The sequence below is a fragment of the Stegostoma tigrinum genome, chromosome 27 (genome assembly GCF_030684315.1).
Source record: "Stegostoma tigrinum isolate sSteTig4 chromosome 27, sSteTig4.hap1, whole genome shotgun sequence".
Taxonomy (NCBI): Eukaryota; Metazoa; Chordata; class Chondrichthyes; order Orectolobiformes; family Stegostomatidae; genus Stegostoma; species Stegostoma tigrinum.
In genome coordinates, this window is record NC_081380.1 from 45,571,057 (window position 1) to 45,596,617 (window position 25,561).

At 41.1% G+C, this 25,561-nt stretch overlaps 1 protein-coding gene across 2 annotated transcripts in view; it reads right to left on the reverse strand.

The window, feature by feature from the left end:
• Window positions 1–25,561, reverse strand: part of fam222ba (family with sequence similarity 222 member Ba) — a 48,171-nt gene that overhangs the window by 8,650 nt on the left and 13,960 nt on the right. The window lies entirely within an intron of this gene.

A 25,561-nucleotide genomic window follows, 5' to 3' on the forward strand; every position in this document is an offset into this window, starting at 1 on the left:
GGCTGACAGCTCACCAGCGTATTAGGGGGAAAAGTGGTACCTACTGCCACATATGCTTTATGATGCACAAGATATTATACAGAGTCCCTTGTTCCACTATCAGGTGGTAAAACAGCTGCCACACTTCCCACATCACACCTCAGCCAGTCTAAAGTCATGAAAATGCTGTGAAAATTCTAGTTTCTTTACATCTTCTAAAATCAAGGCTTCACCTTTGCCTTGTGTATTCGTTTTTCTCCTCACTATCCCCAATAATCTCTTAAACAGCATCTTGAATATCCTTTCCTCAGTTCTTAAAGTCCAATCTACTTCCTACTGTTGCTTGTAGCTCTTGGGTCCTTTAGTTCCTCCCACAGCATAACAGCTTCTAGCTCCATCCCCAAATCACTAACAAACTCAACAGCAGGAGGCCACACACTATGATCCTTGAAGCTACACCTAGGTTCTACAATTTAAAAGGAGTCGGGGAGAAACTCGAAAATAAATTGGTTTTTAAACTTCCCAACTACAATGAGAAATTTTTCTTCAGATTAAATTGATAAAATCATTCAACATTAGCAACTAAGAGTCAGATTATTCAATAAGTTACATAAGAAGGTCCCCTGCTTCCACCTAGGTCACTGGAAGAATAACACATTACTCTCCAGTCTTGTGGATAAGTACGTTGTTACAATGTGTCAAAAAAGTTAATTCATCCATTCGCTTCTCATGCTGCGTCTCAGACCCTGATCAGTGATTCCGATTTCACTTATTGAGCAGCCAAGCTCATTTATGACCTTCCCTCTAGCAAATTCTTAACATCTAAGTTCTGCCCCATCAATATTTCAAGATTGGTGTGAACAATGCCTTAAAATAATTAACACAGGACAGAGTGAGACAGGAAATTATTTTGGAGGTGAAATGACTTTCTGATCAGTGACAGCGAGATGCAATAAGAAACACTCACACCAGATTCCAGTCAATTAGAAACAGCTATTCAGGCTGCAGTGCAAGTACTGTTGGCGTCAGCCTGTCGTGAAGACTCAATACTCCATTTAGTGATCATGGGGACAATAAAAAAAAATCAAGTTTCAGATTTAAAGAATCATGCTGCAGGGGCAAATTGGTTTGCAATAGCTCATACCTGAAGCACGATAATAGCATATGCAGAAACCACTACGAGCCATTTGCAGCACAGCACTGAATGAAGGGTTTGATCCACGAACACTGTGCTAATGTGGGTGCAATGCTTTAATCTGATAATGTAACTGCCCTGAAGCGTTTGAACTGCATGTTATGTTTTATGAACTGCTTTGAGAATTAGTGATAGGAGCAGAGTCTTCACTATGCAGCATTGCAGAAGCTGGCCAAAATGGAAATTAAACAGTAGACTAATAAATAGATAGGGACAATTTCTTTACTCCAGGGAAATCTCCAGCTTCAGTACCCAATTCGGACATTAGCTGCTAGTCTCCATGTGCACACACTGCGGTGGAGTAGTGTGCTAGCCAGAGTACAGAATTACAGAATCCCAACAGTGCGGAAGCAGGCCATTCAGCCCATGAAGTCCACACTGACCTTCTGAAGAGCATCCCACCCTATCGCCATAACCCTGCATTTCCCATGACTAATCCACCTAACCGGCACGTCTTGGGACTGTGGGAGGAAACCAGAGCACCCAGAGGAAACCTGCACAGACACAGGGAGAACCTGCAAACTCTACACAGATAGTTTCCAGAGGCTGGAATCATATCCAGGTGCCTGGTGCCACCCCAGAAGTTCCTGCTTCTACCAGTTGAAAAAGTAGAGATTTCCTGGTAGGAGTGCCATCTGTACTAGGTTAGAGTGAATGAGTCAGGCTATTTTAGGATCGGTTTGAACTCTTCGCAACATTAGTTCAAATCATGATAATCTCACTGAAAAGCAGCAGCAGCTTTGGTAGCATGCTCAGTACTGGGGGTTGAAAAAGGGAGGAAACCCGTACCTCAGAGATACAGGCTAGGACCAAATCTTCCAACAGCAGACCAAAAGTATGGAAAACCAGCACTTTGTTTTCGGTAATCCTCTAATGAGGAAGGTATTAGCCTGGTTATAAAAAGGGGGAATGTGGCACTGAGAAATCTTTGATATCCGTGAAGCCGGTGTCAAAATGCTTTAACTAAAACAATGGAACCTGAAACTAAACAGACAGATTCCCCCTGGGTAAGTGTCAAAATGATTTACTTAAGTGGCTGAAAGATCAAAAGGTTTCTTATGGACACCATCTGCAGAATGGAAAACTGGCAAAATAAATGCCACAGTTCCCAGCTTTTCGGAAGAGAAGTAGTTTAGCCTCAATAATTCAAGCAGGTTCGAGAATACCAAGCCATTGGGACAAGTCCCTTTGACTTATTTTCATGTCACTTCAAATCTACTCCCCTTAATACCTTTAGTACTTTGTATTCGCATTAAAATGCAAAAAAAATTCCTCCAAGCAACTTAGCTTAGATGGACAAAAATCTACAATATTGCCCTTACTGCAGTGCATTCAAATTCAAATGGACCTGTTACAAAAATACCATGCCACTATCGTACTTCACTGAAGTGTTCGAGACACTTCTGTGATGCCTTTGTATTTTCCTGTTCACATGATAACAAGAAACAGTGCAGAATTAACTACAGTAAACCAACAAAGCATTCACATCAACAGATGTTGGAGTTGGCAAACATCAGTACCAAAACTCAATATCTCTTTACTACATGGGATGGAATGTTCAACAACTTACACTCACCTTTGTTTAAAGCAACAGAAAAGGGGGGCAACAACACAGACAGTCAACTCTTGTATCAGAGATAGTAGGAACTGCAGATGCTGGAGAATCTGAGATAACAAAGTGTAGAGCTGGATGAACACAGCAGGCCAAGCAGCTTCACAGGAGCAGGAAGGCTGACACTTTGGGCCTAGACCCTTCAGGGGTGATACACACTCACTTCACAGATATCAAAAGATTTCTCAGTGCCACTTTCCCCCTTTTTATAACCAGGCTAATATCTTCCTCATTAGAGGATTACTGAAAACAAAGTGGTGATTTTCCATACTTTTGGAAGATTTGGTCCTAAGCTGTGTCTCTGAGGTACGGGTTTCCTCCTTTTTTCAACCCCCAGTACTGAGCATGCTATCAAAGCTGCTGCTGCTTTTCAGTGAGATTATCATGATTTGAACTAATGTCGCAAAGAGTTTATATCTATCCTAAAATAGCCTGACATTCATTCTAACCTAGTACAGATGGCACTCCTACTAGGAAATCTTCCTCCAGGTTCTAGGACCGAAACGTCAGCTTTTGTGCTCCTAAGATGCTGCTTGGCCTGCTGCGTTCATCCAGACTCACATTTTATTATCTTGGAATTCTCCAGCATCTGCAGTTCCCATTATCTCTCAACTCTTGCTACTTTCATTTTTAAAATTTCATACAGCAGAATGCTTGGACAAGCTAGATCCTTTCCAGCCAAACTGGCATTCGTGGAAATGACTCCAGGGTTTTATGCCATAACCAACTTCAATCCTGCATTCATTGAAGGCTCTGAAACCGAGAGTTTTAAAATTGGAGCGGGAACAGATAAATCACGGCTCTTCACCCTTCCTGAAGAAGGGTCCCCACCTGAAATGTCAGCTTTCCTGCTCTTCTGATGCTGCCTGGCCTGCTGTGTTCATCCAGTTCCAAACTGTTATCTCTTTACCCTTCCTTCCTTTTTACCAGAGGGAATGATTAAACATTTTACACACTCACTGAGCAGACACGGCCAGCCAGGGCTCTGCGGATTGCATTCTTGCCTGAGTCAGATCAAGAGCCATCCATCTTGTCTTGAGCACAAAAGCCAAAGTTAAGCAGCAGAGTCATGTATGTTGAAGGGACTGTCTTCTGAATGAGGTATTAAAAGTGAGGCCTTGCCTGCTCTCAAGTGTCAATGATCTCATGGCCACTATTTAAAGAGGAGGAAAACTCTCCCCAGTAACTTGGTTGACATTTATCCCTCAACTGACATAAGGAAGCCAATTATCTCATCATTATTGCTTGCTGATAGTGGGTATTCTGGACACAAAACTCCAAGTGACCAGTCTTCAATAAATACTTCATTGACTGTAAAGTTCTCTAGATGTGTCTTGTGACAGCAAAAAGGAGCTAAAGATATGCAACTGGAGTTGTTTTCCATGTTTCTCAAATGCCCTTTGGTGCCATTTACAACAGTTCAGATAAAGCAGCTGGAACTGGAAATGCGATGAGAGGATGGATGGCAGAAAGTAATGTGCATCGGGCTGTGGTGTTAGGGATGATGTGGGAATGGAGTATGGGCTGAGGAACAAACATACAAAAAAAAGTTAAATCAAAAATAGGATTTATGCAGTTCAATATACAATTCTAGAAGATTGTAAAGACAAGGTGCAGCACATCCATGAAGACAAATGAAAACAAAAATTTGTGCACAGTTCTGAAATGTTGAAGATGATGAAATTTTCAGTTTGAAAGCTTCAACTTTTCCACACATTAAACTAATGATGAACCATTCCACACAAACCAAAACTACACCTTCATCATGCTTGCCCAAAACAAAAATCATTTCCTCCCTTTCAAGTGGATTGCCCTCATTTTATAAATCATTTAAAAAGGAAACAATGCATCCCGATAACAATTCTGACCCATTTAGGGAACAGATACTTGCTGAGCCTAACCAACATTATTCAGTTAAAAGACGACTCCTCTGGCAGGTGAGAGAATGTTTTACACTGAAACAGAACACCCTGATAAAACACTGCAAATGCAAAAAGATGCATTGCTTCGTTCCCACGCTGTTGATACATATAATTGACCAAATTAGAGAGAGTTAAGATTGGAGAGTTTGACGAGTTGTCTCAATTTAGAGTATGAAACATCTAAATGAAGCATATGATAATAAAAAATTCCATGCACTTGTGACAGTGATTCGATTGCCTCTCACTGGCGATGGTCACTGCCCAGTATTTGTGTGTGCAAACGTTAAATTTGCCACTTGGCAGCTCAAGTGATTCTGTACTAAGCTAAGTTAGTTATGCACAGGATAAGGTCACATCAACATTGGGTGGCAGATGGGTTGTTTTTAAAAAAAAAATCAATGTTTTCTTTGATGATTATCTTATAACACTCGAGACTTTAAAAGTTTATATTATCTTGCCAAACACCCACATCCTTCCATTTAAAAAAGGGCAGGACAACGTTTTACTCTTGTGTAAAAGAAGTGTTGCTTTACAACCAGGGCGTATGCAAAGCCTTTGTGTTGATTAAAAACAACATTTTTGAGGTTGTAGACCTGCTCACCAAGTGGGTGGGTTTGGTTGCAAACATTTCATCACCCTACCAGGTAACATCATCACTGTGCCTCCAGTGAAGCGTCAGTGTTCTGTCCCACTTGTTATTCATATGCTTTAGTTTGTTGGGCTGTTTGGTACCACTCCTGGTTCTGTTTCTCAGTGGTTTGTACACAGCGTCTAATTCAATCCATTTATTGAAGTTCCAGTTAGAATATCAGACCTCTAGGAATTCCCTAGCGTGTTTGTTTGGCTAGTGAGATTATGGCTGTGTTGTCCGAGTTGAATTCGCATCCCTCATTGTCAGCGTGTAGTGAGACAGGTGAGAATTGGTCGTGTCTCTAGTTGGTGTTTGTATATCTGTCCCTTCCTGGACATAATTGCAAAACGCAAGAACAACGGACAAGTCCAGACTAGCACATATAGAAAGACCACACATAGGGACCAAATACACAATCACACTAGCAACCAGCCCAAAGCCGATAAACAGAGCTGCATCAGGATGCCATATTTAAATAGAAGGACAACACATTGCAGCAACCCAAAAAACTATGCAAAGCAGAACATGAACACCTATACAGAACCTTCAAACAGAGATACCTGAAAAGCACAATCTGCCATTACCTCGGAGACAGATCACCACAGGAAGACAGTGCACGACCAGACTCACTAATCACCCTATATCAGGGACATTTCAGAGATGGCCACAAGAATACACATATCCCTAGGTAACAGGGTAACCCACAAACCAATCACCCTGCATCAGCTCCTTACAAACCAAAGAATCCCATAGCCAAAACTGGTGTAATATACAAAACACCCTGCACAGACCGAGAAACACTACATAGGCTAATCCGGAAGAAAGCTGACAATATGGATACACGAACACCAACTAACCAAGAGACGTGACCAGTTGTCACTTGTCTCACTACACACTGACAATGAGGGACATGAATTCGACTGGGACGACACAGCCATAATCACACTAGCCAAACAGAGACATGCTAGGGAATTCCTGGAGGTCTGGTATTCTAACCAGAACTCCATCAATAACATATTAAGTTAGACCGGGGCAGGGGGGGGGGGGAAAAGAGAGAGAGAGAAACATTTGCAACCAACCCACCAGTTTGTCTACAACCTCATCCACAACCTGAGCTACAAATCTTTGAAAATATTAAACATACATTTTTGTTTCTGCCTTAAAAAAAAACTTGTACTACTGGACATTCTTGTTGATGATCATTTGAATCCAGTGAGAAATTAAACATTTTAAAAGTACATTAAAGATATTTACTTATCTTTCCTTCATGTTTTTTTCTGGTAAAAAAGTGTTTTAAAAGACAAGAAAACTGTGTTGCAAACCAGTTTATTTTATCACCAATATACGTCTGACAGTTGACTCCACTAAGATTCCTCTTGCAACAAAGTTGAGCCAAAAATGTATGTTTTTGTGATGAGATGTAAAAGATAGTGGAGGGGATAAAAAAAAAAATCAGCCTTACCTCAAAAAAAACTCCACTTGCAGCTGGACAGAATTCCTTACCGATAAACCATTTAAAACCTGGTTATCCAGGTTTCAATGAAAGTTATTTGCTAAACACAGCAATTAGAAAGAGACTCATCCTGGGCTACAAGGAGTTTGTCACATCAGCACAATACTGATGGAAGTAATAAAACTGTCCAGTTGCTGGAATGGTCTGACAAACTGTGGTAAACAAATTGTGAAATTTTTTTAGCCAAGTTCAGGAGACAGAACCAGGGTAGCAGTGATAAATCTTTTGGGCATGAATATAGAAGGCCTGGTTAAGTTTGGTGGTGTGGTGGACAGTGAAGGAAGTTCTCTCATGAGTACAATGGGACCATGATCAGATGGGGTAATGGGGAGCAGATTGAGTTTACTTTAGATAAATGAGGTGCTGTATTTTGGCAAAGTAAATCAGAGCAAGACTAACGCAGTTAATGGTAGGGCCCTAGGGAGTGTTGCTGAACAGAGACCTTGGGGCACAGGTGCATAGTTACCTGAAGGTGGAGTCACAGTTAGACAGGGTAGTGATGGCAGCTTTTGGCATGCTTGCCTTTACTGGACAATGCATTGAATAGAGGAGTTGGGAGGTCATGTTACAGCTATACAGGTTATTGATAAGGCAACTTTTGGAGTACTGCATTCATTTCTGGTCTTCCTGCTTAAGGAAAAATCTTGTGAAACTTGAAATGGTTCAGAAAAGATGTGCGTGGATGTTGCTGGAATTGGATAGTTTGAGCTATAGGAAGAGACTGAATAGATGGGCCACTTTCCCTGGAGCTGAGGTAGACAGGTGACCATAGATGGTTATAAAAATCATGAGATGCAGATTTAAGGTGAGAGGTGAAAGATTTAAAAGGGATGTAAGGGGTAACTTTTTCAGAGAATCTGGTGAGTGTATGGAACGAGCTGGCAGAGGAAGTGGAGGAGGCTGGTACAGTTACCATATTTAAAAAGGCATCTGGAGGGGTGTATGAATAGGACGGGTTTACAGGGATTCTGGGGAAAAGCACATAAAATAAACAAACAGTCACACCGACACAGCAGTGCTGCACATAAAAAGCCACCTTTCAAATGATATTTCTAACAGCCAGATATAGTCATTGCTGCAACATTGATGTGAGTGGTGTCATAAAGATCCTGTGGAACCCTGGACCAAGTCCAATGGAATTTCCTGAGAATTTGAAGTCAGATGTCAACGAAACCAAGTTATAGTCAGGTTTATTTGAAATCACAAGCTTTCGGAGCATAGCCCCTTGGTCAGGGGAAGAACACTTCAGCTGACAAAAGGAGCAGTGCTCCATAAGCTTGTGATTTCAAATAAATCCGTTGGACTATAATCTGGTGTGGTGAGACTTCTGTCTTTGTCCACCCCAGTCTAACACTAGCACCTCCACATCGTGGGAATTCAAAGATTCAGATGTTCAATTCCTCTGCACTTGGAAACCTTTAGGAATGACTTCAGATGCTTCTGCTGCAATTAATTTCTAGTTATGCACAAAACGTTACAAGTTTAAAAACATCATCTAACTCCTGAGTAACCATTTATCTGAGACCACAATTCCCAATCACCCTCTCAATTACAACTCCCCAGAATCCAGACCTAACACCACCTACCCACTTCTTGGCCCCACTGCTGAATCTCAGTTTCACTCCTAACCTATATGATACATTCCATAAATCACCTCTCACTTACTAATATATACTCATCATTTTACACGAGCTTTTATAGTGTGTGTAGCTGGACATTTAAAAAATAAAACACAGAATATGGTAACAAGTGGCTTGAAAAATAAAAGGATTAATGGTAGACTTCTCACAATTATCCTGCACCAAATGGTTAAATTTAAAGGTAGACTCAACACTTTGAAAAAGGAGTGGTCATTGGAATTTCCTGCCAGAAACACAGATCTGTCTCAAAGATCTAACTGATTCTGTGATTGCCACTCCTTTTGAGCGGGCATTTGGTCTGCTATGATAAACAGAGCAGTTGCCTGTCCTTTCAAGTTCATACAAATCATGACCTTGGTTAACCGGGTGATAAGTGCAGAGTGTACATTTTGAGTGATAATTTGTGTGGAGATAAACAAGACCAAAGTTTTACTAATAATTGTACTCATCTCTCATCAGTTATCTACGTAACAGCCACAAGGGTCTTGTGGAGCAATGCAAGTGTTTCTCTGGGCCAGAGGTCTGGGTTCAACTCCCACTTCTTCCAAAAGTTGGTTGATTAAAGTAACTACACAACAGCAACACAGTAAAATCACCCAATTAAAAGTTTTCAAAAATGTACCACTCACACTGATTTTGTTTTAAAAAGTATGATTGTATGCAACCCACATGATGATAGACAGGCACAGACTTACCAGTCAGGCTCTGTGTAATACACTATCACAGCATACACATTGTTTCCTTTGGGGTAAGCACTGCCGTTTCCTGGGAGAAGCACATGCTGAAATAAAAACTAAAGCAACTTGGAAGGGGAGAAAAGGTTCCTTTCTCTAACCCAATTAAGCAATTGAAGCTAGAGTAGATCAGAACACTTGGTCTGATAACTATGCATACCTCATATCAAATGGTGGTTTCTCTACCCTCACCAACCAAAGCAAAATCATTTCAGGAGATCAGTTAACTTGGAGCAAGCATTCAGGGTCCCCCTTAGCTGGTTCACTGGAGCACAGAAATAATTATCTCGAGGATTTGTTCTTATGCTGCAAGTATCCTGAAACTGGAGCCTTAAATGGAACACATCCCTCAACTACATCCTGTCATTAATGAATACAATCTCAAAAGGATCTCCTCCGATGAGGAGTTACACGGAGTTAAAACAAGAGGCTGGACAGACTTTTTTCCACAGGAGCTTGAAGAGGTCGCGGTGTTACCTCAGGTTGATAAAATCATGAGGGGCAGAGATAAGGTGATTAACAAAAGGGTCTTTTCCTTAGGTGCGGGAGTTCCAAACTAGGGGGCAAAATTTTAAGGAGAGAGAGGAGAAAAATTTGGGGAAAAAAGGGACCAGAGGAGCAACTTTTTCCAGAGTTGTTTGTATGCAGAATGGACTGCCAGAGGAAGTGGGAGATGCAGGTACAGTTACAACTTTTAAAAAACATTTGGACAGGTACATGAATAGCAAAGGGTTAGTGGAATATGGACCAAATGCTGGCAAGTGGGACTAGTTTAGTATGGGAAACTTGGCCAGCAGGGATGAATAGGACCGATGGGTCAACTTCCATGCTGTATGACTCGATGGTTAAACTTCAACTAAACCCTGCAAACTTACATGCAGAAGAGTTTTGGGTTTGTGCTTGTGATAATGGGAACTGCAGATGCTGGAGAATTCCAAGATAACAAGGTGTGGAGCTGGATGAACACAGCAAGCCAAGCAGCATCTCGGGAGCACAAAAGCTGACGTTTCAGGCCTGGACCCTTCATCAGAGCTCTCTGAAGGAGGGTCCAGGCCCGAAACATCAGCTTTTGTGCTCCCGAGATGCTGCTTGGCCTGCTGTGTTCATCCAGCTCCACACCTTGTTATCTTGGGTTTGTGCCTGTTCTGTTCTTGGCCCTTTTCCAATTGAAACCTGCTTTCAGTTTTCTACCATCTGCATTAAGAAATTTTTCAAAAAAAAGTGTTTTGCACTTTGTCCACCCAATGACCGTCCATTCTGTTCACAGAAGCACTACTTTAAAGGTGCTCAATAACAGGAAAGCATCACCCTGGTTTAAGAGGCTTAGAGTACCACTTAATATGATAATATTGTGATTTGAACAAGAAACAGAATAGAGGACAAAAAAAAAAGACAGCCAGAGCCAAGGCAACATAAGTGAAATGAGAGATTTCATAGGAAATTTACAATTCAAGCTACTTGGAGACCACACAGTCCTGATAGGGCATGGAGAGGTGAGTAAAAACCAGTTCTGCTAGACTTTTTCTGTGCTATGTAATGACAAATGTAGAGTTTTGGATAACAAAGTATAGAGCTGGACGATCACAGCAGGCCAGGCAGAGGAGCAGGAAAGTTGATATTTCAGATCTGAACCCTTCTCCATTCTCTGAAAAAGCATCCAGACCCGAAACGGCAGCGTTCCTGCTCCTTGGCCTGCTGCGTTCATCCAGCTCTACACCTTGTTATCTCAGGCACCAGCATCAGCAGTTCCTACCTCTGTATTGAGTATGCTGCTTTAAAGAGAGATAGACTGGTGGCAAATAAAAGGCATTAGATTTTTGTCTGGGGTGAAGGGACTGAGTAAACTGTGGTTATTCTGTGGAGATTATGGAAGCAAGACTGAGATATTTGAAATAATCAAAACAAAATCTGGCAAGTTGGATTGGAGTCATTCCCTAACTATTAGTGAAACCCAGAGGAAGAAAGTGAAATCTAGAGACATAGCTTCAAAAGGTTAACAGAATATGGAACACATATCAAATGAGGTTTATCAGGCAGAGTCAGTTAAAAGATATTAAAAAGATATTTGATTGGAATGGAGAACAAAGACAAACTCAGATTAAAGAAAACACCACATCTCACTGAAATGGTAGAATAAGTTTAAGGTAAAGCAGCATACCTGTTATCAGAATCCCAACTCTGGCACTTCCACACTCAGACATATGGAACTAGTTAACACCTAACCTTAAACACAGCTGACAATTTAAAAAAGTACTCGCCTTCCATACAAAAATAAAGTAGTGTCAGGCTCAAGGCATTATGAAAATCAAAAGTGGCTGGAAGATTATGATAACGAAATTACCTACAAAATATAGGGCCTGAAAATGTTGATAATACCCCACTGATGAACGGATCAGACTGCAGCCTAATCTTCAGCTGCATGTAAGAACTGACCTGAAAGAGGAAATCTTTTGGTCTTTGAAGATAGGCCTACAACGTACAACTCCACTAAAATCTGGAACATAGCCTCAAAAGGGCAAGGCTATCAGATTCCACTAATTCCTTTTTTGAAAAAGAAATTACAGATGTCTATAATGAGTAGTAGCTTGCAAAGTTTGGGGAGGAAGATAGAGTGCAGCTTAGCTGAGGTATGGTGGGCCAAAGAGCCTCCCCAATCTATGCTGTCTCAATTTTATTTTCATGTTTCTATTACTGACTGAAATCAGGGTCACTATTGTTTATTGATAGAGGACCTTAAATGGCATTCTCCAATCTTGAACACTTGGTGATTTTAAACTAATCATTAGAGACAAACGAGACCAGTGGTGAGTGGCTAATTCTTGGAGTTCATGGCCTCTAAACTCTGACTTGTATTAATTTAATCCCAACACAATGATTGAGAAACTACTTAAAAAATGGACAGAGCAGCTCACACCAATAATTTTGCACAACTTACCACAGACAGCCTGCTACATATGCATCCCTGCTTAGTCTTGTACCCATGCATTCACCACTGACTGATCCCAGATCCCAATCCTCAAAATCTGGGTGTCAAAGTTAAAAATCAGAGTAGTAAAACAAAAAACTGTGGGTGCCTAACATTTGAATTTTCAGAAAGCAATGGATAAAAAGGTATTGCACATCAGGCTACTGAATGAATTAAGAGCCTATCGTTGTAGATAGGTAGCCGTCCTCTATCCATGCTCATACACTAACAGAGACAGTTGGGACAATGGGGTCATTTTCCTGGATAGCTACCATTGCAGTGTCACAGGAATTAAAACCGGGACTACAATTATTTTCAATATTTACGAGTGACTTGTAAGAGGAAAGTGGGTATACTACAGCCATTTTTGCCAATGACAAAAACAGATGGGAAAACAAGTGGTGACGATGTCACAGACAGTCTGCAGAGGGATATGGACAGACAGGCTAAGTGAGTGAGCAAAACATGACAGAAAGAATATATGGGGAAATGAGGTCATGCAATTTGGCAGGATGAGTAGAAGAGGTGAATATTATTTAAACAGTGAAAAACTGCAGAAGCTACAGAAGAGTGTGATTTGGACATCCCTGTCCATGAGTCAAAAAAACCTAGCATCCAAATTCAGCAGCTAATAGGGAAAGTTTAACAGTATTTCAAAAGGTAATGACATAGTGCCTTGTATAATTTAGAAAAAAATCCTAGCCGCGCCATAATTGGAATACCGAACAATTTTCATCCACTTATCTAAGGAAAGATATACTGGTATTGCACACAATCCAGAGAAGATTCATTAACCTGATACCAGGTATGGAGGAACTGTCTTATGAGGAAGTTGGATCCGCACTCATTGGAATTTACGAGAATGAGACTTGATCATGTTGATATATACACGATTCTTAAGGGACTTGATAGAGAAACAAGCTTGCCACATCCACCCTATGTGAGAGAATCTAGGACAAGACAGCATAATTTCAGAATAAAGATGGTGAGAAGCCATTTTGTTTATCCTGAGATGATGATCTGTGGAATTCTGTACTGCAGATAGCCATCATGGCTGACAGACAGATTTTTAACCAGTCAAGGAATCAAGAGTTATTATGCAAAAGGCAAAGTGGAGTTGAGGATTCTTACAACAGCCACACTCTCACTTGAATGGCAGAGCCAAGCTGACTATTTGAATGACCCACTGCTCCCCTTATGTAGTCTTATGGATCCTAACCATGTCAGTAAATGTGCCATAGGGTCAGCATCAAAGATGCTAGGTCCAGTCCAACCAAATAGCTGCTGGTATTCACCTCAACACCATCACACTGCACTCAATGTGATGGTAAAAGAAGTGGGCAAGACCTGTCTATTGACAAATACTCCAGAAATGCTAATCATCAGCATTCTAATATTCATGCTAACAAAATCCAATTGGGAGATGAATGCAGCATCAAAAGCCCAATACACCTTATCACTGAACTCGTGACAAAATCCCTAGCTTCAGCTTTCCTTCTAAATACTGGGCAGCATTTAACAAAGTCTGTACAGGAGACAGCCACATTCTCTGTGGGTGGAAGCTGAGGAACAATCACAAGTGTTAGACCCCACAGCAGATCAGTGACCTGATCACATGCAGGAGGCACTTAATTTCTCAACCGTATCTGAAGAGGTCATTGAATGAAGGTAAGTGGACATCCTATTACCAGGTTTTTCCCCATCTTATGCAAGCAAGATCTACTGAACCCAGGAGAAGTTTTGCCTATTTCACATAAGAACTAGGAGCAGGAGTAGGCCGTTCAGCCCTTCAAGCCCACTCCGCCATGAATAAGATCATGGCTGATCTTTTCGTGGACCCAGATCCACTTACCCGCATTCTCACTGTATCCCTTAATTCCTTTATTGTTCAAATAAAAATCTACCTTAAGCTTTAAAGACGTTTACTGAAGTAGCATCAACTGCTTCACTGGACAAGGAATTCCATAGATTAACAACCCTCTGAGTGAAGAAGTTCCTTCTCAATTCAGTCCAAAATCTGCTCCCTCTAATCTTGAGGCTATGCCCTCTTGTCCTAGCTTCACCTGTGAGTGGGAACATCCTTTTGCAATCTTTTTGGTGGGGGAGGTTTTTTAAAAAAAAGTCTACAGTCCAAATAGTTTATCCATGTCCCCACCCATCTTAAGGTCTAAACTGAATTAATTACCCAAATTGGCCAACTTCCTTGGGAAGGTGGTCCACTCACTCTACATTAAAGATTTGTAAATTGTGCATTTATGCCCTTTAGTCTTACATGTGCCATTGATTTACAGATTTTTTTCTTCTACGTAAACGGAATGATGGAGGGTAGAGTGAAGAACATTCTGTTTAAAAATCGAAACGGCATAATTTGCTCACATACAAATTTCTGCTAACACCCGAAGTGGAAACGCGACTTTCAAAGAGATGTCACCCTGGAAACAAGAGAGATTTAACATTTCTGAGCACTGGAGAATAGATTAAAGCATGCACTTATGGAAGGTGAAACGCTGTCAGTATGCTTAACAGAAGTAGACAGATCACACCTTGTTCTTTCTTCTGTGTGAATTTATCATTTTCACATAGCTGTGAATTATACTGCACTTAGATGAATAGAGGGTCCTTGGGAATGAGGTCAACTAACATGTCAGCTATCTATAAAACATTTCTCTTTTTGAACCATTTAACAGCAAAGTTACAACACCAGCTAGCAACTCCAACATATTTGTGAGAAACTAGTGTTAGTCCCCAACCGCAAATGTGAAGGAATAAAAATACATCAAAAGAAAGTCATTTCTTTTGGTGCTAGAATTTTAGGACAATATTGACTTATGGTTTGCCATTTATTACAAGAGAGTCTGTTAATACTGTTTCTAAATGCAACTTTAAAATGGCAAAGTGGGGAAATTCGTTCATCATTTCATTGTTACTGCAAGTAGGCATTTTTCTAAATCCAGCTCTTTAGAGACTAAAGACTCAAAAGAATTCAACCATCAGAACTGAGGAACAAGAGGAAATCACTTCACAGCAATAGAGAGGAAAAAAAACACAGCATCAGCACACTTTCAATGTGCCTTTTCTTTAAAAAAAATAGGAGGAATAGCCAGTTATAACAAGCCTCCTGCTTTGAAATGGGTCAAGAACATTTCCCCCACCCCTACGCTGAACTCCTCAAAGAATTTCTCTTGAGAAACAAACCCATTCTTCAAATCATCTGTCTACGTGAAAGACAGCGCCTTGCAATTTACTCAACAATACTATTAACCTTTTGGGCAGAAGCCTAATACAGTTTCTTTCTAAAACCAACTTATTCATTTGAACTTATGGAACTCAAGTCCTCTGATATTTGAATCATTACCATGACTAATTTGCCTGACGAATATTGAAGAGAACTGACATAATTCAAGCTCTCAATTAGGTCACCACAAAGTCTCATTGTGGTTAGGCAGAGGCCCAACTTTCAAATTCTGCACTCAACTATTAGTTGGACATCATCCTGACTAAATTTTTGAAAATACTTAAAAGGCAGCTTAAGTAGGGTACCATTTCACAATTGTAGAATTCACATTGCAAAATACTTAGCTCAGCAAGAGTTGTCTAATTTCAAGAAATTAATGCAATTGCATATTCCGAGTATGTCAGGTGAGCTGGGAGAGAGAACAAACATCTTCAGTATCATTTTGGGCCTCAAAACAATTCGCATGACTACTTCAAAAACCTAGTTCTGTAGATCACAGAATTGAAACTAATTAAGCTGCATGCCTTAAGAATTACTTTTTTTTTCAAAACCATAAAAGGAAATTGAGACAGAATTTCAATAGCTCTCCCCCTCCTTCACCCACAAATGTCTTGCCCTGCCCGATTTTACATCACATTGCCCTCTCTGGATAGGCATCAACAAATTAAGAACGCCCCCTATTATAATGGTGGGACAAATTTGGGGTATCTTCACTGCCAACCTTTCTTGCTGATAATATTCTAATTTACTGATATATGTGTGCCTTCACAGAGTCTTCAGCAGAAGACAGGCTTGAACAGTAAACAGGGTTTACTACATGTTACTTAAATAGATAGTGACATTTGAAATATATGGTAGTCTCTTATGAGGCATCTGGTTCAACACAGGAGTAAGTTCATATTACAATGACTACTTTAACACTCAGCTTTGGTAACAAACAGACCCAGTACAGGATAACAAAGCATGGAGCTGGATGGACACAGCAGGCCAAGCAGCATCGTAGGAGCACAAAAGCTGACGTGTCGGGCCTAGACCCTTCATCAGAAAAGGGGGATGGGGAGAGGATTCTGAAATAAATTGGGGGGGCCGGGGAGAGAGAGGCGGACTGAAGATAGATGGAGAAGATTGGTGTAGAGGAGAGTATAGGTGGGGAGGTAGGGAGAGGATAGGTCAGTCTGGGGAGGGTGGACAGGTCAAGGTGGCGGGATGACGTTAGTTGGTAGGAAATGGAGGTGCAGCTTGAGGTGGGAGGAGGGGATAGGAGAGAGGAAGAACAGGTTAGGCAGGCAGGGACGAGCTGTGCTGGTTTTGGGATGCAGTGGGGGGAGGGGAGATTTTGAAGCTGGTGAAATCAACATTGATACCATTGGGCTGCAGGGTTCCTAAGCGGAATATGAGTTGCTGTTCCTGCAACCTACGGGTGGCAGTTCCCATTATCTCTGACACCAGTGTTCTGTACAGCAGCAAATCCCACCAAGGACAGGAGCACCAAAAGGAAAAATAAAAGCCTGACAATCCCATGCAATACCAAACGAGTGCTGCAGTGTTAGAGGGATCAGTTCTCAGGTGAGATGTTGAGCCAAAGCACTTAGCTACCTGGAGAAAGTAGACAGGAAGATCCTCTGCCACTACTAAACAGCAAGGATGACCGCCCTGGTGTCTTAGTCAATCAATACGTACTAAACCAACATCATTAAAAACAGATAGACTGGTAATTTACATCATGACACAGTGGTATTTTGTACATATTTGTAATATACACAACAAGACCACCACAGTAGCTACAATTTCAAAGATCTAAATTGATTTAGAGCGAATGAAGAACTACGTAGAGAGAGTCAGGCCATCTCAAGCACAGGAAACCTGTCAAAAATCACAAAAATGGTTACAACACAAAGACATCTGGCCTGTGTGTTGGCTTTCCAAAAGGAGCATTTCAACTGGTGCCACTCCCTATATTCTCTTTTCAGATCATCTAATTCCCATTTGAATTCCTCAATTGGAATTGCCTCCGTTACACTCTTGGGCAATACATTCCACATTTTAACCATCCACTGTGTCATAAGATTTCTCTTCACGTCAGCACTTTCTTTCACCAATTACTTGTTCCCTCTCTCTCTCTCACTCAATCTTTCGATTAATACAAATGGACTTTTCCTTCTCACCTGGATCTCTCATGACTGAAGCTCAAGGAAAACAGTATTCACATCTCCAATTCATGTAACTGAAGACTTTTATTTTAGAAGTGTGCTTGGAATTTTTCTGCAGTCTAACTATCACTAGCAAGCAAAGAAAGCAAAACCACAACGTTTTCAGCAAGTAATACATTATATGGTGTTGCACTGAATTTGATCTGCACGTTGTACAATCTTAAATCAGGTCAACTTTATGAGCAAGGAGAAGCAGTGAGGGAACCTCAGGTGGAGTTCCACAAAAAGTGACTAACCAGCCCTGCTACAAACTGAATACGGCAGAGGGCTGCAAATAAATTGAGGTTGCAGATGTATCTACATAGAAGACGGCAGTCAAATGAAGAAAGTGCCCGTTCAGTGAATGTGTTGCCGTTCACAAAGGTGTGCAATTTCTCATGCAACGTGCAACACGTGAAAGCCAGAGGGATTCTTCAAAACAGATAAATCTCCAATGCTGGGTGCAACACAACTTTGCTCCAGAGTTATTTAGCAGCACAGACACAAGGCCAAGAGCTGTGTGCTCAGAGACTGTGCACTACACTGGCACCAGGGATCAGGCTGCAACCTGATTTTACCCTGTTCTTCTCGCGCACTCTGGCCGATGGGATCCTGTCAGTGCCCATTTCATTTAGGCATTGACACTTGTCCCCAAACCTGACAGCAATGAGTTCTTTACTGAGCTGCAACCCATCGGAGCCTATTGTCAGCAGCTTCATCTTGCATAGCAACTCTGGTTCCAAATTCAGTCACCTCAAAAGCCTCAACCCGTACGTCTTTTTTGTTGTCAAAACCCTGCAGCTGCTCAGATCAAGTAATGGACAGGTGAGCACAAAGCAACATATTTGGAACATACTATAAAAATATCAATATGAAAACCTAGGGAACAATAGCGCAGGCTCGATGGCTGGTCTACCATTTATCTGATCAAGGTTTGGGAAACAATAGTACAGCAGAGCGACAGGTCATTTGGCCCACCATGTCTGTACTGGCCACAATGCCATTCTAAATTGCTCCCATCTGCCTACACGTGGTCTCTATTCCTTATTTTTCCCTTTCTCCCCACCCAACCCTGTAATCCTGTACACCATTGATAATCAGAAACCTATCACTAACTTAAACAGTTGTAAACACAGCCCAGTCCATCACAAAAACCACTCTGTTCTAGTAACCCAGTCTATACTTGTCACTGCCTAGGAAAAACAGCCATAATCAAAGACCCCTCATATCCTGTTGTACACTCTTCTGTTAAGAGGAAGATACAAAAGTTTGAACACACATACTAACGGGTTCAAGAACAGCTTCCTTCTTGCGTTTATCAGAGTATGAACAGACCTCTCAAATGTAAATTCTCTTCATCTCCTCTGGAGCTGTAACACTATATTCTGTATTATTATCCTGACGTACTTACGCAAAACAATACTTTTCACGGCATCTTGTGACAAGAAGTCAAAAATCAAATACTCAAAGTCTGATCTTCCACAGCCCTTTGCAGCAGACCCAAGCTGCATTCGGCTTATTTTTAAAAATTGAGCCCCCTAGTTCTGGATCTGTTTTTGTCCTTTCACCGGACATGGGCACCACAGGCAAGGCCAGCATCTACTTTCCATTCCCAGTTATCCGCGCGGTAGTGATCAAGAGCGACGTTGTTAAAGCAGAACAGTCCATGGTTCAGCACGTGGATTTTCATTACAATTTTGCTTTGGTTGGCATTCAAGGTTGTGTTAACTTTCAAGGGTCACAATGTGATAGGACTGGAAAAATAGTTTGGCAATAGTTGGCACATGAGTTTAGGGGAATCCCCAAACAATTCACACTCAATACTTTTAACATAAAGCACTTCAAGGCACTTCACGTGGAAGAGTTACAAAGCAAAGACTGACAGTGACCTGTTTGGGTGAATGACCAAACAAAAAAGCTTGCTCAAATATTTAACATACTCATTTTTGCCTTTTCTGCCTAGTCTTTAAAAGGGCTTGGAGTTTTATGCTTCAAATCTGTTTTGCATGTTAACAGTTGCTGACTTTAACAAGGTCCTCCCTAAGGTCAGATAACACCATCTTATCAGTCTTAAAATAGAAATTTTGCTTTCAAGGATGCTGTAAGTCAAGTCCAGTAGAGTGTCACATGTTATTGTGCGTCAAGAAGCACTGCTGATACAGGCACTGATCTGCTGGCAAAACACAAGCATATTTCTCAATGGCATTGACTAAACTTCATTGACATTCAGGCCATTAGTCACTACGATTTGAAACCTCCAGTCCTGGTCTTGTGACTAGCATATTCCTAACAATTTTCCTCTTCATACAGAGGAGTGGCATCCCAGGTTGACCACGATCTGTGCCCTGTCAACCTTAAACACTGCATTTACAGGCGCAGGTGGTCTGGAATAAAACAAGGTTTGGTGGGTGTAGGTGAGGAAGTAAAATATTTTACCCAAAGTTTCTGGTCATCATCCAACAATGCTTACTACACCCAGCTACACAGCTTGTTTCTACCTCCTGCCAAAAATCCACAAAACAGGACTGTCCCGGCAGACCCATTGGTTCAGGAACAAAATCAAAATTGCCGGAGAAGCTCTGCAAATCTGGCAGCATCTGTGAAGGGGAAAAACAGTTAATGTTTCAGGTCCGGTGACCCTTCCTCAGAACGCCAGACCCAAAATGTTAACTCTTTTTTTCCTTCACAGATGCTGCCAGACCTGAGCTTCTCAACAACTGCGTCTTTGTACCCGGTTTATAGCATCCGGAGTTGTTTCGGTTTTTAAATGCTTACTACAGACTTGTGATGTACTGTCACACCAAACATGCTCTGCCTACCAATTAAAAAAGCAGGTCAAAGCTCTCAATAAGTCTGATCTAAGTTTTGAATCCGGTGACCCTTCCTCAGAACCACTGAAATCATGCCTCAACAAGAGGCAATGTTTACAGTAGACAAGGCGATATTACCAAAGAACAACTGTAGGCAGGCAACCCCATCAAAATCTTGCTACTAGTCTCCAGTCACTGATGCAGGAGTAAACTACCGTCAATGCTGAACATCTGGAATGAAACAATATTGTAAATACCTGTTGGTCGAGCAGCACCTGTGGAAACAAAATGTTAGTATTTTAGGCAGACAAACTTTTTAAATCAATACTGACACGTGACTAAAGTCACCAATCTGAAGCTAGTTCTTTCCAAAGCTGCTGTTTGACTGGGGTTTTTCCATTCCTGTGCCAGAATAGTTATATAGTTGCTTCATTCATCATGGAGACAAGGTTGCTGTGCACTATGCCAAAAACTCAACTAGATAACACTGCTGCCAATTAAATTTGAAACAGGATCTTGAAATAGCATAAACCCCTTGAGTTTGGCACATAATCAGTCCCAATTTCAGAGCAGCTCACCTTGGGGGTAGGCTTCACACTGGGACAAATTCACTGACAACGCAATTTAAAATCGACAGCTGCATCACTATACTCATGTAAATAAATGCCAGCAAGCTGTTCTTTGCTGGGAGCCAGCAATATAAGTGGATAGCACAGATGCCAGTACCTTGACCTGATTACAGCACTGAATCTTCATCTCAGCACAAAACAGGATACAAGTGAATTATCGAACATCGGACATGGACCATGAGCTCGCAGATTCCGACAAAAAAAAAAGCTCAATTCCTCAGAACCAAACCAAATGAGTGGGTTTGGTTATTGCGGAGTTAGATGTTATTGTCAAGTTTTAAATTTATTATTCACTAGTTGAAACAGCTGTCAACCACAATATTTTCCAGCTTTACTGTGATGTTAGTGGAGCCAGAACGTGACTGTGTGAAGCACATTTAGAGTCTTGATAAAAGAATGCAATGTTCAAAGGAATTGCTAAACCCAGATATCCACATTCAAGATCTTCACACTCCTGTCAATTTTTTTTCAAACACAGGAGCTTCTCAGACAAAAACGAACGATAAGTGCTCTGGAAGAGTCAAAGTGAGAAAAATCACTCTCGGCTCATTGCCCCTCACTCAGCATTTCATAAACACACCCTATCGAGCGCACATTGGTCAGTTATTGTGAATCCCGAGACCTGCCAGTCCACAAAGCTACTTGAATCTTTTGAGTAAAACCCATGTGCATGCACATTGTACTTTGCAGAATTTGAGTATTATTAAAAAGTGGAATATTGCTCAGCTATGATCTACATCAGCAAAAAAGTTCATCGTTCCTGTGCACAAGCCCCAGTCCAGGTTTACAGGACATACACCTTTGCGCACAGGTGTGTCACATGCAATAAGCTGTATTCATATGACACCTTTAACGTGAAAAAGGTAATCAAGCCTCAACACAGATGCAGAGACAAAATTAACATCTAGTCAAAGGTGAGGATGAGTGACAGACTAAGGACAATGTTGAAAGGGAGAAATTTATTGAATATAGTTCCTTCAGTATTGGGCTAAACAGCTGAAGGCTAAGGAAGGTGGGTGCCCAGTAGTTGAAGGAATGCTGAGGGTGAGAGGGTGAAGGGAAGTTAGAATTAGAAAGGGGCAAAGATATAGAGGGATTTAAATAGAAGGTTGAGAATTTGAATGCTGTCAGTTGGGACGAGGTCAGATTGGAATGTCTGGTCAGCATGGACAATTTGGACCGAATGGTCTGTTTCCATGTTGTATGACTGATTCTATAAAAGCAAAGCTGCTATGCCTCAGTTTTACAGGGTACTGGAGTGACCAACCTCAAACACTGTACACAGCTTTGTTGTCCAAAAAGGGAGACTGTAAATACACTGGAGGGAGTTCAAAGGAGGTTTACTAACTTAATAGCTTTTTCATCGCAAGTGCAATAATAAAAGGGCCGACAGGCTGGGCTGGTTTTTACTGGCATTTAGAAGAGAAAGGGCCTTGATTGAAATGTATAAGATCCTGAATGGTCTTGACAAAGTCTACGTGGAAAGTTTTTTAATTCATTGAAAACTGTACTATCCCAATTTTAAGCTCTCACCACATCCACTGTGTTTTTTGACACATATTTAACATGTCCCAATGTTTCCTACATTGCCTTATTACTCACTCGCTCTCACCTACTCCATCCCCACAACCCTCAGGTATCTGCACTGGTCTAATTCTAATTGACATTCCTGATTTAAGTCACCTACTACTGGCAGATCGGCCTTCCATTGCAGTATCAATTCTTTTCTAAACATCTCTGGGACAAGACCTTGCTTTCTTCCTTAAAGATGCTTGTTAAAACCTGCCTCTGATCAGTATTTTAGTCATCTGTCCTAATTCCTCTTTTGGCTTGGTACTGAATGTAACACTCCAAAATAAAAAGGGACTTGGAACATTTCACTACATTATGTAGGGAGTTTATGAATAAAAAGTTTAAAAATAACACTAAAGCATTAATGGCCTGTTAACCCAATGAGGAAATAGAGCCTTAGCAAGAGAAGTGGTGAGAGAGGGACTAATGAAATACCCAAATCAGATGTTAAGATCTCTGGGACTTCAGAACCACAAGTTGAGTTGAGGTTTAGAGCATACCTAATAGTCTGGTTTGTTGCAAGGGAATGCAGGCGTTTTTTTGAAATCAGAGTTTCCAAGACATGAGCAGACTGTTGCCATGGGGAATATAATGATAATGGTCAGAGGGGAAAGACAGAAAATTAATAGTTCTGGAAACCAATTTTTAAACCGATTTGCATTTTTACAACAGGTGCAGTATTAGGTGAAACACTGTGGCTGAATAAAGTCAGAACTGTCCCTTTTAAAACCTGTGTTGAGATGATGGCAAATTTTGTATTAAAAAAACATTAGTTCATTTGCAATAAATGTAGATAATGTGGACAAGAACCAGTGCACCTTTTTAAGTATCTAGAAGTTAGTGGGGGAGCATGCTATCTGATGGGGTGAATTTATAATCTCATCAGCATATTACTGTTACAAATGCATAAGTGGCTAACGACCAGGCCTGCATTACAACCATTAAACCAGTTCCTATTATCTTGTCTCTATCAGCAGAACTGAAGTCGAATAGGAAAACCCTCAAATGATGGGTCCTTGCTACAATCAGTTCTAAAGGAGGGTCACTGGGCCAGAAATGTTAACTCTTTCTCTCCACGGATGCTGCCAGATTGTGCAATTTTATCAGCAATTACTGTTTTTGTTTCAGACTCCTGGCATCCACAGTTCATTTTTCTTTGTTTAGTGTTTGACAATGGAGTCTGACCTGGAAGGTGCCTGGCAGAAACATCAGACAAGTAGATGGTTATCATCCAGTCAATTTGCTAGCTTTCTTAACTTGAACTGTCAGTGAAACGTTTATTGAAGTTTTTAAAATAGTACCTTATTCCAAAAATCTCTGATAGGAATAATGAGGCAGGTTATATTTTAGATGCACACAAATTAATCATAATGCTCCAAAATAATTCCAACTGAGGTTATAATGTAAACTGATTTGTGCACCAACACAAGCAATGTGTTCTCTTTTCCCGCCTTCCTTTTGTCAACAATCATATCCTCTTCCTTCTAGTGCCATTTCTTTCTGCTGGGAACCTCCCGATACCTCAACAAAATGGTTATTTCTCACAGGAACAGAGGCCCAGAGATTGCTGGCAACAATCAGATTGCTGCAGCACAATCTTTAAGTAGACACAATATAAACCTTCAGAGCACAGATGACCCAATTACTACTTTATTTAGCTGAGCCATTAGGGAACTTAGCAATCATGATTTTTTTTCTAAAAAGTTCTACTTCAAGGAAATCATTCCTCTCCTGCCATTCTTCTTTCCTTCCCTTCAGTCTGTCACCAACCCAGCCAAAGAGATATACTGTTCAAAATCATTTCCAAACTGATCAAAGGCCAGGCCTGGCTTTATTTTCAGCTCAAAGGCAACAAAATCAATCCATGAAGTCAAAACATGGGGAACAGAGGAAGGGCTGGACGCACTAATTCATCTCCCCCCATCCCACCCCCCGCCCCTACTTTCCCATCCCATACATAGATTGGGTCTTAAAACCTCAGTTTTATTATAGTTGAAGTGTAATTTGGCTGATGCAGATACCTATGGTCCTTTCTTGGAACATAGGATGGCAGCTTTCACAAATAGCAATGTAATCAGAACAGGTCTTCTGTTAATTTTGTGACAGTCATTGTGACAATGACCCATGATAATGCTCTTAAAATTAACTTTTCTTTGAAATAGTGCCACAGAATCTTTTACACCATAAGAGACCTTAGAACCCTGCAGATCCACATTGAAATGCAGGGTCAGTCTCAGGAGACAGGGCAAGCCTTTTAGGACTGAGATGAAAGAATTTCTTCAGCCAGTGTGGTGAATCTTTGGCATTCTCTGCCCAGGTGACAGCAGGAGTTCCATCACTAAAGCATGTTCAAGACAAATTGAGTGATATGGAAATAGTGCAGGAAAGTGGCATAAAAAGGCAGACAGAACATAGAACATTACAGCACAGTACAGGCCCTTCAGCCCTCTATGTTGTGCCGACCTGTCATACCAATCTGAAGCCCATCTAACCTACACTATTCCTTGTACACCCATATGTTGGTCCAATGACAACTTAAACGCACTTAAAGTTGGCGAATCTATTACAGTTGCAGGCAAAGCGTTCCATTCCCTTACTTCTGAGTAAAGAATCTCTGACATCCGTCCTATATCTTTCACGCCTCAATTTAAAGCTAGGTCCCCTCGTGCTCGCCGTCACCATCCTAGGAAAAAGGATCTCCCTATCCACCCTATCTAACCCTCTGATTATTTTATATGTCTCAATTAAGTCACCTCTCAACCTTTATCTCTAACGAAAACAGCCTCAAGTCCCTTGGCCTTTCCTTGTAAGGCCTTCCCTCCATACCAGGCAACATCCTAGTAAATCTCCTCTGCACCCTTTCCAAAGCTTCCACATCCTTCCTATAATGCGATGACCAGAACTGTGCACAATACTCCAAGTGCGGCCGCACCAG